The sequence below is a fragment of the Gadus macrocephalus genome, chromosome 11 (assembly GCF_031168955.1).
Source record: "Gadus macrocephalus chromosome 11, ASM3116895v1".
NCBI classification, from domain to species: Eukaryota; Metazoa; Chordata; class Actinopteri; order Gadiformes; family Gadidae; genus Gadus; species Gadus macrocephalus.
Window position 1 is genome coordinate 18,707,522 of NC_082392.1, and position 14,352 is coordinate 18,721,873.

Here is a 14,352-nt window from a genome sequence, read left to right on the forward strand (position 1 = left end):
TACGTGTATGCGTCTTATCTCTACATCTGTTGACACAACACTGGTTGTCAGCGATGTTCAGGCAGTTGCAAGGAGCAGGTTCAACCCGTCCTGTGTGTCAGACGCATGCTCCTTCTCTCCTCGTTCAGGGGTGGGGGAGGAGGAGGAGGAGGAGGGGGGAGGAGGAGAGGGAAGGGGCCGACACCTGGGAGTCCTCATACTCAGCCACGCCATAATGGAGAACGGCAGGTCATTATTCAGGTCCTCTCGGCGGTGGAGACGAAGGTGTCCACATGCAATCACATTCAAGTGTTTATGAATGGCCGTTGAAAGAATGAATCACAGGGGGTCACTGGGAATCAAAGGTATTTATTCAGTGTTCACGGTACATCAGGCTTATTTCATTGAAAGAAAACGCACCGTGCAGTGCTACAGGGAAAACTGTTTGGATCGAGGAAGTGTTTATAAAATGCAGTTCTATGCAGTTTCATGATCTACAATGTGTTATAAACGTTAGGATATTCTGTAGCAGATTCCATTATGAATGACTCTTAACCCTATACAAATATCGGTCGGAGAATGAATACAGTTCATTCGATGATTACCAAGCAGTCATTATCCCTATTCAGAAGAACAAAACATTTACATTTCTTAGTCATTGAAAATCAGATCAAAGCCAATATGTTGTGGGTAATAATGTACTGGGCTTGGTTTAGTCATAACCACATTTTTGGGATTTTGGTACTCAGTAATCTGCCTTTGATCAGCAGCAGCAGCACAACCACATCCTTTACCAACAGTGGCATTTGATGTGTCACGGTGGGCCAAGAGGGTCCAGATTTCTTCCAAGCAATCACTACTGCAGCTGAAATCAATGCCGATATCCTCCCCTAGTGCTGACCTCTGACATCCGCTGGAACTTTGACCTCAGCGGTTGAGATTAGCATTGATGTGCTCGCCTACACCTTTTCAGTCATTGTCGAATGATGTGTTTGACATGGGAGACTTGTCTTCGTGTTTCCCTTCTTTTGTGCTCATTTATCTCAATCAAGCGCACTGTGATCTCAGACCTTAGTTTGTATTTTGTCGAACATGACGAAATATACATTTAACTTGCTAATTAGTGTGGTTGTGTGTGTGTGTGTGTGTGTGTGTGTGTTTGTGTGTGTGTGTGTTTGTGCGGCGAGTGTGCGCGCACACATAGCCTTCAGGAAGGGTTATCATTTATAGTCAGGGTATGTTATAGCTTTAACATAAACACCATTACCTGAGTTGACATGAACAACATTAATAAAAATAAACACATTAGTAAATTGCTAGACCATTAGTTAACCATTAATTAACTGTTAGTTAACCGTTAATTACCTGTTAACGTTTATTATTGCATTGACTCATGTTAATGAACTAATTAAATAATGCAAAGTGTTACCCAGGAAGGCAGCGTGGTTTCAGTTCAACAAGTCCTCAGTCAGTCACAGGCTGAAGAGGAGTTGCCCTTTAGTTCAGTAAACATGCCTCCTGATTGCATGTGTTCATTTGTTCAACCGGTAGGGTTTGTTCTAGAGGTGTGTCGTCAGCAGGTGACTGGGTCATCTTATAGTGACCGTCCACCAATCCATGTAAGACACAATCACACTGCTCATTGACGCTATAGGGCCTTGTAAACAGTTTCATAAACATACTAATCTAAAGTTTACAATTTTTATTTATAACAGAATGTAGGAACAGTTTGGTGAATAATAACCAGCACAGAACCCAACAGCCATCCAGCCAATAACTTTGTCTCAGCCTAGCCGAGCTTAAAATATTTAAATAATCTCTCTCTCCAGCCTTAGTTGGACCACTTATAGGTACTTGTTTGCTGGATGATACCTTGTTTTTAAATGGAGCCATTATTGTGACATTTATTCCCGCTTTATGTCCTGGCTGCTTAGCAGATGTTTCATCCGTCTTCCCACAGAGGAGACACAGGCGGGCACTGGGATGACCCCTTCATCCCGTCGCACGGAGGCTATATCCTCCTCGGAATATTAAGCAGCCCTAACGCGCAACACGGATCCGCTTCAGTAGAACAGCTGGTTGCACTTATCTATACGTCAGGGGGCTGTTTGTAGGTTAGCGTGGTGGGCTAAATGAAAGTAATGCTAATAAAGGACCCTAAGTCGAGGCGAAGACTCCACGCACACCTGAGCACATCTCCAGATGATCTCGTTGGTCAGCTGATAAGGTCTGCGTAACATCTGGCCCATAATCTACTGACGAGGAATCGATTATTAATACATATTACTATGCTAATACTATTAATACTTTTGGATCTACAACAAAACATCCTAGTTTTCCTCAAATTTGTGTTAGGACACCTAGGAAATATATTGACGACACAGGGGCAAGCACTTAACAAAAATATGTTGCACTAACCTTTTTCAACGTATTTTTAACCGTTTTTTTCAGTCCATAATCTGTACCAAGGCAAGCTCCCTTATACAGGGTGCAATGGTACATCACACCATGCCTCGTTTTAATTTCCTCTTTTTTATTTTGCTTCCCACGCCGGCACCTTAAAGAAAACGAGAAAGCAGAACAGTCTTACGAGGGAGGGGGGGGGACCACAGGGGAGGGTTTTGGCGGTGACCCCGGACGAACCGGATGACACCATTGCATTCACATCGGCTAATAGATGCAGCGTAACGCCACGGGGACTCTGGAGCAAAGGGTCCTACCACCTAGCAGTCATTTACAAATAATGGCGCTGTCGTCGCATACGTCACAGGGAAAAAACCCGGGACGAACAACACGCGTTGCCACCGGGGCATTGGGGGCGTGTTTATATAAAGGTCAACCTCATTACGTTGATACAGAAAGGATAGAGCGGCCCTAAACAAGCCTGTCATAGAAGTGTCTCGGCATGTGCCAGGGGCCTCAAGCTTACTGTGGCAGGAATGGCAATTATATAGGATGCCCAAATCCAAACAAGAGAGCGGGGTATGAGTTAATTACACATGTATGCACCCACACACACATTTGTCCGTTCCAATGGATTACAGCTGTTGATGGATTTTTTTTGTTGTTAAATGACCATAGGGGTCAACATGTGGGCTGTTGTCACATGATGACTTACACAGGGCTATAACTGGCTATGGCTGGGAGCTGCTGCCACATCTGCATATACTGAGAGAGAGGGGAACCTATAGAAGTGACCATTGAAAGAAAACATGAAATCAGGAGGCAAAAATATTTACGTTTATCATGAAACTATGATGAACGTGTACCGTGAATATAAAGGGAAAGAGAGAGGGAAAGAAAAGCTAGATGATTCACGCAAGGATAATTACGCTCTCTGCGAATAACCAAACACATTTTCGAATGCGAATGACATTAAACGTTAAACGTTTAATTCCATCAGTCGTCGGGTGTCTGAGGGAAATTTGAGTCAACAAAGCGGTTAATGTGCGTTGTAATCACACGGGCTTGACGTGCATTCATTCTCTCATAACAGACACTGGTGGTCTTGGCTGACAGGCTTTGCGTTTGGTGACTGTGCTCGTGTTAAACCCACAGACGCGCCACACCTGCCTGGCGTGCTCGACTCGTTCCTACTGATGGGATCTATTTGGTAAATCACAGCACATCAATTACGTGGCGCCTGGTACCTGCGGTACACAGCGCGGTGCCGTGTTGTTTGACGGCGCGTGGACCACAGTAAATGAGTCAATCGCATGTGAAATGCGGGGGTTGATTTAGCGGTTTATCTATCGCCGCGCCGCGTTGTTTGTGAACGACGCTAAACGATCAAAACGAGATGGGTGCAGTAGGGGAGCGATGATAGTGACTGCCTTGCTTTAATCGTCCCCCAGTGTCCACCCTTGTTTGAATGTGAGCGAGATAAAACCATGCCACGCCAATCATGTCCAAACATACCACAACATCTTCAGGCTGGGGTCTTTCTACTGTCGGTTTGAGCACTTCCTATCTCAATAACGCAATCATCCCACGAGGGCAAGGAGGGATAACCCAGAAGGAAGAGAGAGAGGAAGAGGGAGTTGAACACAAGGCCTTCACCTTAAGAGTAAAGCCATGAAGATAAGGGTTCTAATCAAGCTCCATTCAGGGGATGGGGCGGGGTGGGGGGGTGGGGCGGCGGAAGTGGGAGAAATAGGAGTGCAAAAATGAGTGATGTGTCATTTCAATCAGATGAATAATTCATTTTCCATCCGTCCACTCCCCCCCCCCCCCCCCCCCCTCCCCCATACTCAACCTTGATTCTCCCTGACAGGTGCCTCTGTGTCCCTTTCCATTACCCATGTCATTCCCTCCCCTTCAACTAGAATCCCCTCACACGTCCTCAATGCCAATTCCCCCCCCCCCCCCCCCCCCCGGACACTGCATGCAAGTGGGAAGAGGGAGAGAGGGGTCGTAGTCTGAGGAAGGGGGGGATATATATAAAGCATGATAGAACGGGCCAAACCATACAATACTGATGTGATGCTATGTTTTGGTTACTCATGCTACGCGTACAGTGGGTGTACTCTCTGCTGTAACGGAGGTTACATGCTGGAATGGCACGGCGGAAAAAATAGACGGATAAACGAACAGGAAGGCTCGCGACAACAGGATCTGAGCACATGTCAAACACACGCGACCCGTCAGGCAGGACGACTCAAGGACGCATAGGAGCTACGGAGATGTAGACGCAGGTCATCGGTGCTAAAGAGCTAGTCATTCAGCCATTTAGAGAGACCAGCGTGCAACAACAAGACGGCAAACAATACAGGTGTAGCATAGTCCCCTGCGTCAGTGAGGTGCAGCTAAAAGATTCCGGTTTTGATTGCCCTAATGTCCCTGCCCCCCCATAATCCGGGAGCGACATGCCTAACGCCTGAAGACCAACAGTTGTCGCTTTGGATGTAAGAGTTTCCTAAATAATACTGGCTACCCTGACAAATAGCCTAGTCAGCCATGAAAGATGGTACATGGATACCGCTTCTTCAAATCCCCCCTCCCTCCCTCTCTCCCTCCCCTGCCGACGAAGCAAAAAGCAAGTCCGCCCATGTAGTCCAAAAGAGATACAGTCCGAGTGACACACGGAAGACTCGATAAATGGGAGGAGAGGGAGGGAGAGAGAGAGAGATAGGGGAGTGGGAGAGTAATGCTGGTGTGGTGGTGGGGGTTAGGGTGGGGAGGGGGGGGGGGGGGGGGGGGTTGCAGACAGGATGACAAAGGGGAAAGCCAGAGCAGAGCGAGAGAGACAAAGAGAGGGTGAAAGAGGAAGAGATGTGGCGAAGAGAGAGAGAGAGAGAGAGAGAGAGAGAGAGAGAGAGAGAGAGAGAGGGAGGAAGGGAGGGATGGGGAAAAAGGGGGAGAGGAGGCTGGGCAAAAGTGAATGATGAGCAGAAGCTAAAGTCGCAGGAAATCCTAATTGAATGTCCTTCACACAAACACACACACACGCACGCACACGCACACACGCACACGCACACGCACACGCACACGCACAGACACACACACACAGACACACACACACTGACTCCTGCGAGTGGTCTGAGCATGCTCCAGAGTTGCCCAGAGAAACCCAAAGTACCCAGACATGACAGAGCAGCAAAGCGGTATAGCAACAACAAAGCAAAAATAAGGAACAATACCAGGTCACCAGGCTGAGGAAGGAAGGAACAGATTCAAAAAGGAAAGGATAAGGCAGACGGCAAAAGAGGACAGAATGCTGAGCACTGTGAAAGACTAATGTTGCTCCCCTCTCTCTTTCTACTTCCACCTCTCCCCCTTCTCTCCTTCTCTCCTTTAGGCTCCAACGTATCCATTACCCCTGTCTGCTTTACCCTCCACCTCCATTTATCTAATCCTGCATCCTTCTCTCTCTCTCTCTCTCTCTCTCTCTCTCTCTCTCTCTCTCTCTCTCTCTCTCTCTCTCTCTCTCTCTCTCTCCCGCTCTCTCTCTCTCTCTCTCGCAGACACTCTCTCTCTACCCCTTCCCTGCGTAGCTCCACCCGTCTGTCTGCGATTCCCAGACGGCGCTGGATGTAGGTCAGTGTGTCTGGGAGAACTCCCTCCCGCTCTGTGCTGCCGCCGTCTGCAATCACTCTTCCTCGCCTCTGTCCCGCTCGCTCCTTTCTCCTCTCCCCTCCTCCTCTCTCCTCCTCCTCCATCTCCTCCTCCTCCTCTTCGCTCTTCCATACTTTCTTTGCCCTTCATGATGATGTTAGCGCCGGGTTCCCGGGACGTCTGGTTCTCCTCTCAGGATAACCCTGTCGCGTGGAGCTTGGGGGTGGGTGAGGGGGGTTTCCCTGGTCCCTTGAGCCCAGTGCCCATTCCCCCGGTCTCTAGAATGGAGGCTGGAGCACTTTCCTCCTTCTCTCTCCGTCTGCAGTCCTGCCGGAGAGACGGATCCATCGCGGGGGTCAACTGCCACCGGGGACACGATGTTCTCGAATTCAACTCGGTTCCACAAGGGGAGTGCTTTGCCTCGTCCCTACTCCCTCACTCTCTCGTTGCCTCTCTCTCTCTCTTTCTCCCATGGTACAGTCATCCTCCTCCTCCTCCCTTCTCTCTCTCTCTCTCTCTCTCTCTCTCTCTCTCTCTCTCGTTCCTCTCTCGCTCTTATCTGATGACGAAAACATGGCGCACTCGTTTGCTCCCAAAAAAGCTGTCACGTTAAAACTTTCGCTCGTCCCGATCCGTATCAGACTTCATCCGTCTCCCCCGCTCTCGTCCTCTCTCTCGGTCTCTGTTTCGGGTGCATAGTCTCTCTCGCTCTGTCTCGCTTGACCTTCCTTCCCTCGGTTGACGGTGCATATTCCCTTTGTTTCCGCGATACGCCGGCAAACGTATCGAAAAAAGAAGTTGCACAACGCGGACGGGGGAGAGATAATTCCATGTCGTTGACTGCGGCGCCTCCGTGGATGTCGTTGTTGCGTCGATAAGAAAATAAATGAGGCGGGATTGAGCTAAAGTATGCCACACCACCATCAAGCTTCTATGCTTCCTCCTCGTCTCCTTTCCAAAAAATCTGGGAGAGGAACAGAGAGTGTGTGCCTATTTGAGAGAGTGTGTGTGTGTACGTGTATGTCTGCCTCTCTGCCTGCCGCAGTGCAGACTGTCTGGCTTGGGCAAGTGAGGCAGACGAAACGCACACTGTTGCTAACTCTGTGCCGGCAGACTGGCAGAAAGTGAGAGTGTGTGTGTGTGTGTGTGTATGTGTGTACAGTATGTGTGTATTTCTATGGGAGTATATGTGTTTCTGTGTGTGTGTGTGAGAGTGCGTGGGCTTGTGTGTGTAGGTCAGGCTAGCAATAATTATGTGAAGCTATCACTCAGCTCGATAAATCATAACACATCCGCTTCTGTCTTGTCCTTGTAAGGTTACAACTTAGTATACCACAGCATTGTAAAAAACTTGATTCCGATTGGTCAATAACATCCCAAGGGTGTGCGTTATTACTTCTAACTATAACCATCCAACATTAATGATCCAAGAAACAGGTCATCAAACAGGTTTCCTTGAAAACGCAAAAACAAAATCCTCAAAGCACCGCAGAAGAATATGTAAATTTCAGCCCAGTCTATTAAAACCCAATTATATTATAGATGAAAGTAACTAATATTTAATCTTGGTTGCTAACTGAGATATAAGCGAATACGCCATCAAGTGCTGTCTCTTTATGGTTGATTCCTTACATAACATCCTCATAAATTACAATGTAGCTGCATGATAATAGCCAGACACCGCCTAACCAATTTACAAATGCTTAAAGTCTGGGGTCGCTAAGTTCATTTTCGCTTTCCATGGGGCCACATCAACGGGCTCATACCAAAATGCCTCTGAACACAATTGGACAAACCTACAACCAATCAGAGTAGTGAGTGACTTAGTGCTGAGTGACAGAAAAATGTTAACAGACTTCATCACTACACATCCTTACTTTCAAGAATTTGTGTAGTTGTGAAAATATAACTATCGAGACCGTTTAATACTGTCAAGATAGCAGATTCAACAGACTGCTCCAGATCAGCGGAAGCCATCTTTGTTGTTTACCAAAATGCCTCCATGCTGCTCTACCGTACAGTCATCATATAAACCTGCCCCATGTCATCGTTGCATCCCCATTGCATCACTCAATTTGAATGGGGATGTGAAAGTCAATAATTCTTCTTTGGTCATTGTTTTGTAAGCGCAACTTATATGCAAATACACACATTGATATCTTACAGATCACACAGACGGATGGGACTTTATTCAAACATATGACTCTCTTCATTCATTCTTATTGAACAAAGGATTTGGTTACTCTTTAGTCTTTATTGCAGCATCGAATCGCTTGATCTATTGGAGAGCTTCAAACATTGATCCATGTGTAAGATTGCTATTTTGTCGGATTTCCTTACTCCTGCTTTAGAAGTCGTACACAAACCCACATGAAGAAACTTCTATTAGGTTTTTCTGTATTACTTATTGCATCCCTGTAGGTCTTTTCCAAATACAGCAATAGCTTCACAAAAGTCCTTACATTGGAGTGTATTGTCTTTACGTTTTCCCTGGAACATTTTAGTGAGTTAACTTTTCAAAGAATCAAGGACTTGTTTGATAGATTATTTAATTGTTTATAATTTAATGAAAAACATATTTTTCTGTGAGTCAGGTTGAACTGCAGTTCATAGGGTCCTTATTAAAACCAGCAGTGACAGACAGTACTTATAGCAGTAATCAAACATAATAAAATGATTAGGAAACACCTGATCTGTGAATCTGTATTAAATATAATTGTCTCAAATACGGATCAACACTAATGATTTTTAAAAGGGCACGAGAGTGAATAACGGAGACAATGACAGGAAATAGTCATTTGTAATAAAAATGCTATTTGCTATGAAGTAATTCATTTAATAAGAACCAAAGTAGTTAAAACAAAAATAGTGTATGATCAACTATAACATTCATACAATCTAAGCTGGCTCTGTTTGAATAGCTCTGACTGCCTGACCCACACCCTCATGCGCACGCACACACACACACACACACACACACACACACACACACACACACACACACACACACACACACACACACACACACACACACACACACACACACACACGGTTGTTAGGCTCCATCCAGTGGCATGTGTGAAGGTGGAGATGGTAGTCAGTAATTGGTGAGAAAACACTGTGTCGCTTTGCTGGATTGAAACTAGATTGGATCCAATGTGTGTCCAATGCTGTGGAAGAGGACAAAATACATTGCCAGATTCTGAGCCTTGAGTGAAGAAATACAATAGAAGGGATGTTCTTATTCTTAAAAACTCTTAACAGTCCCCTTCTTTCCTCAGTTTCAGCGCCCAGGCTGTCATTGAAGGATCGGCCATGTACCTTACTGTCCCCTGGAGCTCACCACAACACAGAGGTGTTTACCGTCCCAACAACGCCCTCGTCCTTGTAAACACCTAAAGCATGTTAGCATCTATAGATAGCGATCTATAGATCGATCTATAGATCTGTAGATAGCGATCTATAGATCACGCAACAGATGCTCTCTCCTTTCCAGTAGTTCGCTCTCTCCATGCTATCCTTTTCTCTCTTTCAGTCTGTTCCGCGTTACATTTCAGGGTCTTGACCCCGCTATCGACCGACAGCAACGATCAGGGCCTCAACTTCTGTAAGGTCACCAAAGTGTGCGTGTGTGTGTGTGTATGTTTGAGATGCGTGCCTGCACCCAAGTGTATGTAATCCATACTCCTTGGTTGGGGATTATAAGAGGGCACTCACACACATGGTGCCAACCCCTGGAGGAACTCCCAGGAGACCCCCCGGTTCTGCTTCTTTAGGAAGGATAGTTGACAGACAGACAGACACGCACGCACACACACACACACACACACACACACACACACACACACACACACACACACACACACACACACACACACACACACACACACACACACACACACACACACACACACACAGGGCCGACTGAGGTCGTCCTCTCACATTGCTCATCTCTTCTTTTCACCTGCGGCCCACCCCCGGGACCTGTCCATGTGTGCCACTCTGCCCTGGGGGAGCACACACACACACACACACACACACACACACACACACACACACACACACACACACACACACACACACACACACACACACACACACACACACACACACACACACACACACACACATACACACACACACACACACACACTCTCAAGAGGAAGACCCCCGCCCAAGCACACCCACGCACCACCCCGGATGCACACATGCTTAAGATCCCAGGAGTGAGTTTTGGGGGTGACAAGGTGTCAGCGTTCCTCTCTGATACCTGTGACAACTAGTCACCTTTCACTTATCACACACACACACACACACACACACACACACACACACACACACACACACACACACACACACACACACACACACACACACACACACACACACACACACACACACACACACAAACACCACACGAAGCAGCTCCCTTCTACCAAGTGATGTGTGCCCTTCTCAGGCCACTTCACCGGGACTATGAATTGCAGATTGAAGCTGTCGCCTGCCTTCAAAGGGGACAGTGGACACCATGTCACACGCCGTCTCAGGGTAGCGTGACGCGCGTTGACAGTGTCCGCACGGAGGTTACACTCCAGTCGTCGCGCGTGTGGCTCTCAAATGTGACACATGAACTCCGAGGCACGGGTCACTCTAACCACGTCGTAGAACATCCCGCTGCACCGACTCCTCTCCTGAAACCAGCTGAGCCTTTTACTGTGCAATGGATCTGGGTTCCGGCGGTCAGGGATGCCGGGCTGCAGTGGTTCGTTGTCTTTTTCGGGGTCATATTCGGTCGGAAAATGATTTGAAGGCGTCTCGCGCCTGCTTCGGCACACGTTGTGACTCGGTTAAAAATCACATCGCAGTACTGAATGACGAGTAGTCGTTTGCCCATGGGTAGGTGGTCACGATAGTCTGTTTATACCATTAACTGTAAAAAATGCAGATGTGGTGTCCGCGACGCAGCCATTTGATTCAGGGAAGACCGCTTTGAAGTCATGGGTTTAAAGTCTACAAACAAGGCGCCATTGTTGGAGATTTGTAACAGGAGATTGCAATCTGCAGCGTGTATCTCAAACAACATGCTATGGAGATCCACTTTCACTTAGATCTTAACTGAACGATTAACAAACCTACATGCTTTGTATTATGATTATTAAAGATCAATTTTCCTGTTGACTGTTTTTTTCATCCACCCACCGCGAACCACCAATAGGCCGTGAGAGATACGACACGTTAGTCAACTCGGCCTCAGTCATTACGAGACTTTTTCAAACCTTAAAATATACATAAAATGGGGCCCGACCAATTCCTTAGTGTGATTGATAACATTGATAACGTAATAATTAGATTGAGCATGGTGCTGCTTGTTCTTTTCAGGTTCGTGGTTTGTGTACCAAAGGCTCTATTACAACGTGACTACCGTCAATTCGAACTGTTAAAATCCTTGCACAAAAACTGCCATTCAGCATGCATAGACACTTCACCCATTCTTAAATTAAGAAAGAAATCTCATTTAGAATTGTAACTGCATTTGAATGCCGTGCAGTCAAATCATGAAGTCTTTTAAGCATGCTTTGATTGATGCCTTTTCCCCGTAAGGGTGGATTACCTTCAGCAGGAAATGTTAAAAACGCCTTGACAGAATGTCTTTCTATATCCTTATCATGAAGGTTAAGGCCTGCATTATGAGGCCAGATGAAAGCTACTGCGTAATAAGTAAAGGAGATGTGTAACAGAAGCAAACACACAGGTATCATGATCCCTTTTCACTCCTACTGTGACACATCTCCCTTACTTATTACTCAGAAGCAGAGCCCTGGAAGGCTTAACATCATACTATGATATACCACAGTGCCTCCCAACCTTCCTCTGTCTCATGAACCTCCAGAAACCCATCAGCACGGCCCAAGCACCCATCCATCAACACCAGAGCAAATTGATTTTGCCCTTTAACGAAAATGACTTTAATTTAGCGTGATTATTAATGCTGTAATGGCCCAGGTGTAAAAATGAAAGAAGCCGAAGAAGCCATACTCTCTTTATGGTCTAATCTTTATTGATCGGCAACGATCCGCAGACGTTATATTAAGTGCAAAGTACCTGGAACGTGCTCATCTACCCTCAGGAATTGTACGCGGCTTTGCGCAACCCCAGTTGGAAACCACAGAGCGGCTGAAAGATAACTTTTGGCTGAAAGTGTTCACCTGCCTTTTCTTTTAGAGTTCAGAAAATGGGAACCATCGGCACGACACTTATCAGGTTACCACGGTTTGCACCGCTATCTCTGGGAGTGTATTTGCAGGGGGAATATTCTACCAAATCATTACCTCGCTGGGCCTGCCTCTGTTTGCTCTGACTATAGAAACAACCTTGACGTGTGACAGATGTTCCCATTTCACCTCCCTTAACTGCTCAAATCCCAGCTAGCCACTTAGAATAAACTCTGGTGTGTGGAAGAGGTCGGGGGACAGGAGAGGTCCAACACACATAAACACACAAACACGCACACACATGCAGGCACGCACCAAACACATGCAAACACACACACACACACACACACACACACACACACACACACACACACACACACACGCACACACACGCACACACACACACACACACACACACACACACACACACACACACACACACGAGTGGTCCCAATCACGAAAATACACACACACACACACACACACAAACACTAAGCACATACACACACATACATTCACAAACATATGCACACTCACAAAACACCCATGTGCCCACAGACACATAGAAACACACACCCACAACCACACCAACACACACACACACACACACACACACACACACACACACACACACACACACACACACATACCACCAATGATTAACAGTGAGGCTATAGGGACATACTTTGCAGCTGCTCTTCGGGATAAGATAAGACTTTTGACTGTGTGCGTGTGTGTGTGTGTGTGGAGGTGCGCGTGTATGTGTGTGTACGAGTGTGTGCAAATGTTACTGGTAGCTCTGCCTTGGTCTCGGTCCGTCTCTGACTTGAAAAACACCTGTTCAAACAAAGCTTTAGAAAGAGACGAGTGAATAAATATCAGTTTATACATACAGTCAGCCGCCATCTGGCCGCTATGGAACCGGGGCTGCTGTAAAAAGCATTGTGTCTCCATCACTTTATCATCAACTTTGATGACAGGGTGAATAACGCTATAAATCACATGCTGGGATTAATGGGGTGGCTGGCTTTACGATCAGCCCCGCTTGGGTTTCGGTATCAGTCATCAAAAGGGAATATTATGGGATGAGCGCTTCGCCCCGTAAAATAGGACTCCATTCCCGGTATTCCCCTGCCCTGGCGCAGAGCTGGCAACGATCCTCTTGAAATCAAGATGTTCCACATGTTGCACACGCTTGTTTACCCGTGCCCGCAGATCATCTATCACTTGGCCCTGCGGTGGGGCGAGCGTGCGCTTGATTCCATCTATCCATCCGTCCATCCATCTATCGGCTCTCTCTTTCTCGGTCGGTTTCAGATCATTACATCTTTAACATTAATGGGGAGCACAATTTGTCGGCTAATGATGGACATTCATTCGTAGGCGTTACTACCAGAGTTGAACATGACAACCTCATCTTACTACTTGGAAACGTCTTCATTTACCAAATCAATCCAGGGCCCGTCAGACCTGACAGACCTGTCACATTCACCCATGCATCCATCCACCCATCCGCCAACCGTAGAATAGAACTCGCTCTCTCGCTGACTGTCTGAGAACAGATAGATTACAGCAATCGACCGTGGAGTGAATGAACTGTAATCACCTGTACAGCATTCTGAGAGGGCCTATTCCCCTTGGACGTCCGGGTGGTGAGGAGAGAGAGAGAGAGAGAGAGAGAGAGAGAGAGAGAGAGAGAGAGAGAGAGAGAGAGAGAGAGAGAGAGAGAGAGAGAGAGAGAGAGAGAGAGAGAGAGAGAGGGGGAGGGGGAGGGGGAGGGGGGAGGGGGAGAGATAATGGGGAGGGGGAGAGATAATGGGGAGGGGGAGAGATAATGGGGAGGGGGAGAGATAATGGGGAGGGTGATAGTGAGGAAAGGGGTGGGGGGGAGAGTGAGAGAAGGGCTGGAGTGAGAGATGGGGTTGTGGTTAGAGTGAAGAGGGGTGGGGGAGGGGGGGAGAAGGGGTTGGGGGTTAGAGTGAGAGTGAGAGAGGGGGTGGGGGTGAGAGTGAGAAGGGGTGGGGTGAGAGTGAGAGAAGGGGGGGAGTGAGAGATTGGGTCGGGTGAGAGTGAGAGAAGGGGTAGGGGTGTGAGAAGGGGTAGGGGT

The 14,352-nt window shown here is 47.2% G+C and overlaps 1 long non-coding RNA gene across 1 annotated transcript; it reads right to left on the bottom strand.

The window, feature by feature from the left end:
- Positions 1-328: 328 nt before the first annotated feature.
- LOC132467816 (uncharacterized) lies at positions 329-4,099 on the bottom strand. Its single transcript, XR_009528086.1, has 2 exons — positions 2,398-4,099; positions 329-2,231 (listed from the first exon to the last, which is right to left on the bottom strand). It is a non-coding gene; the product is annotated as an uncharacterized LOC132467816 (long non-coding RNA).
- Positions 4,100-14,352: the final 10,253 nt, after the last annotated feature.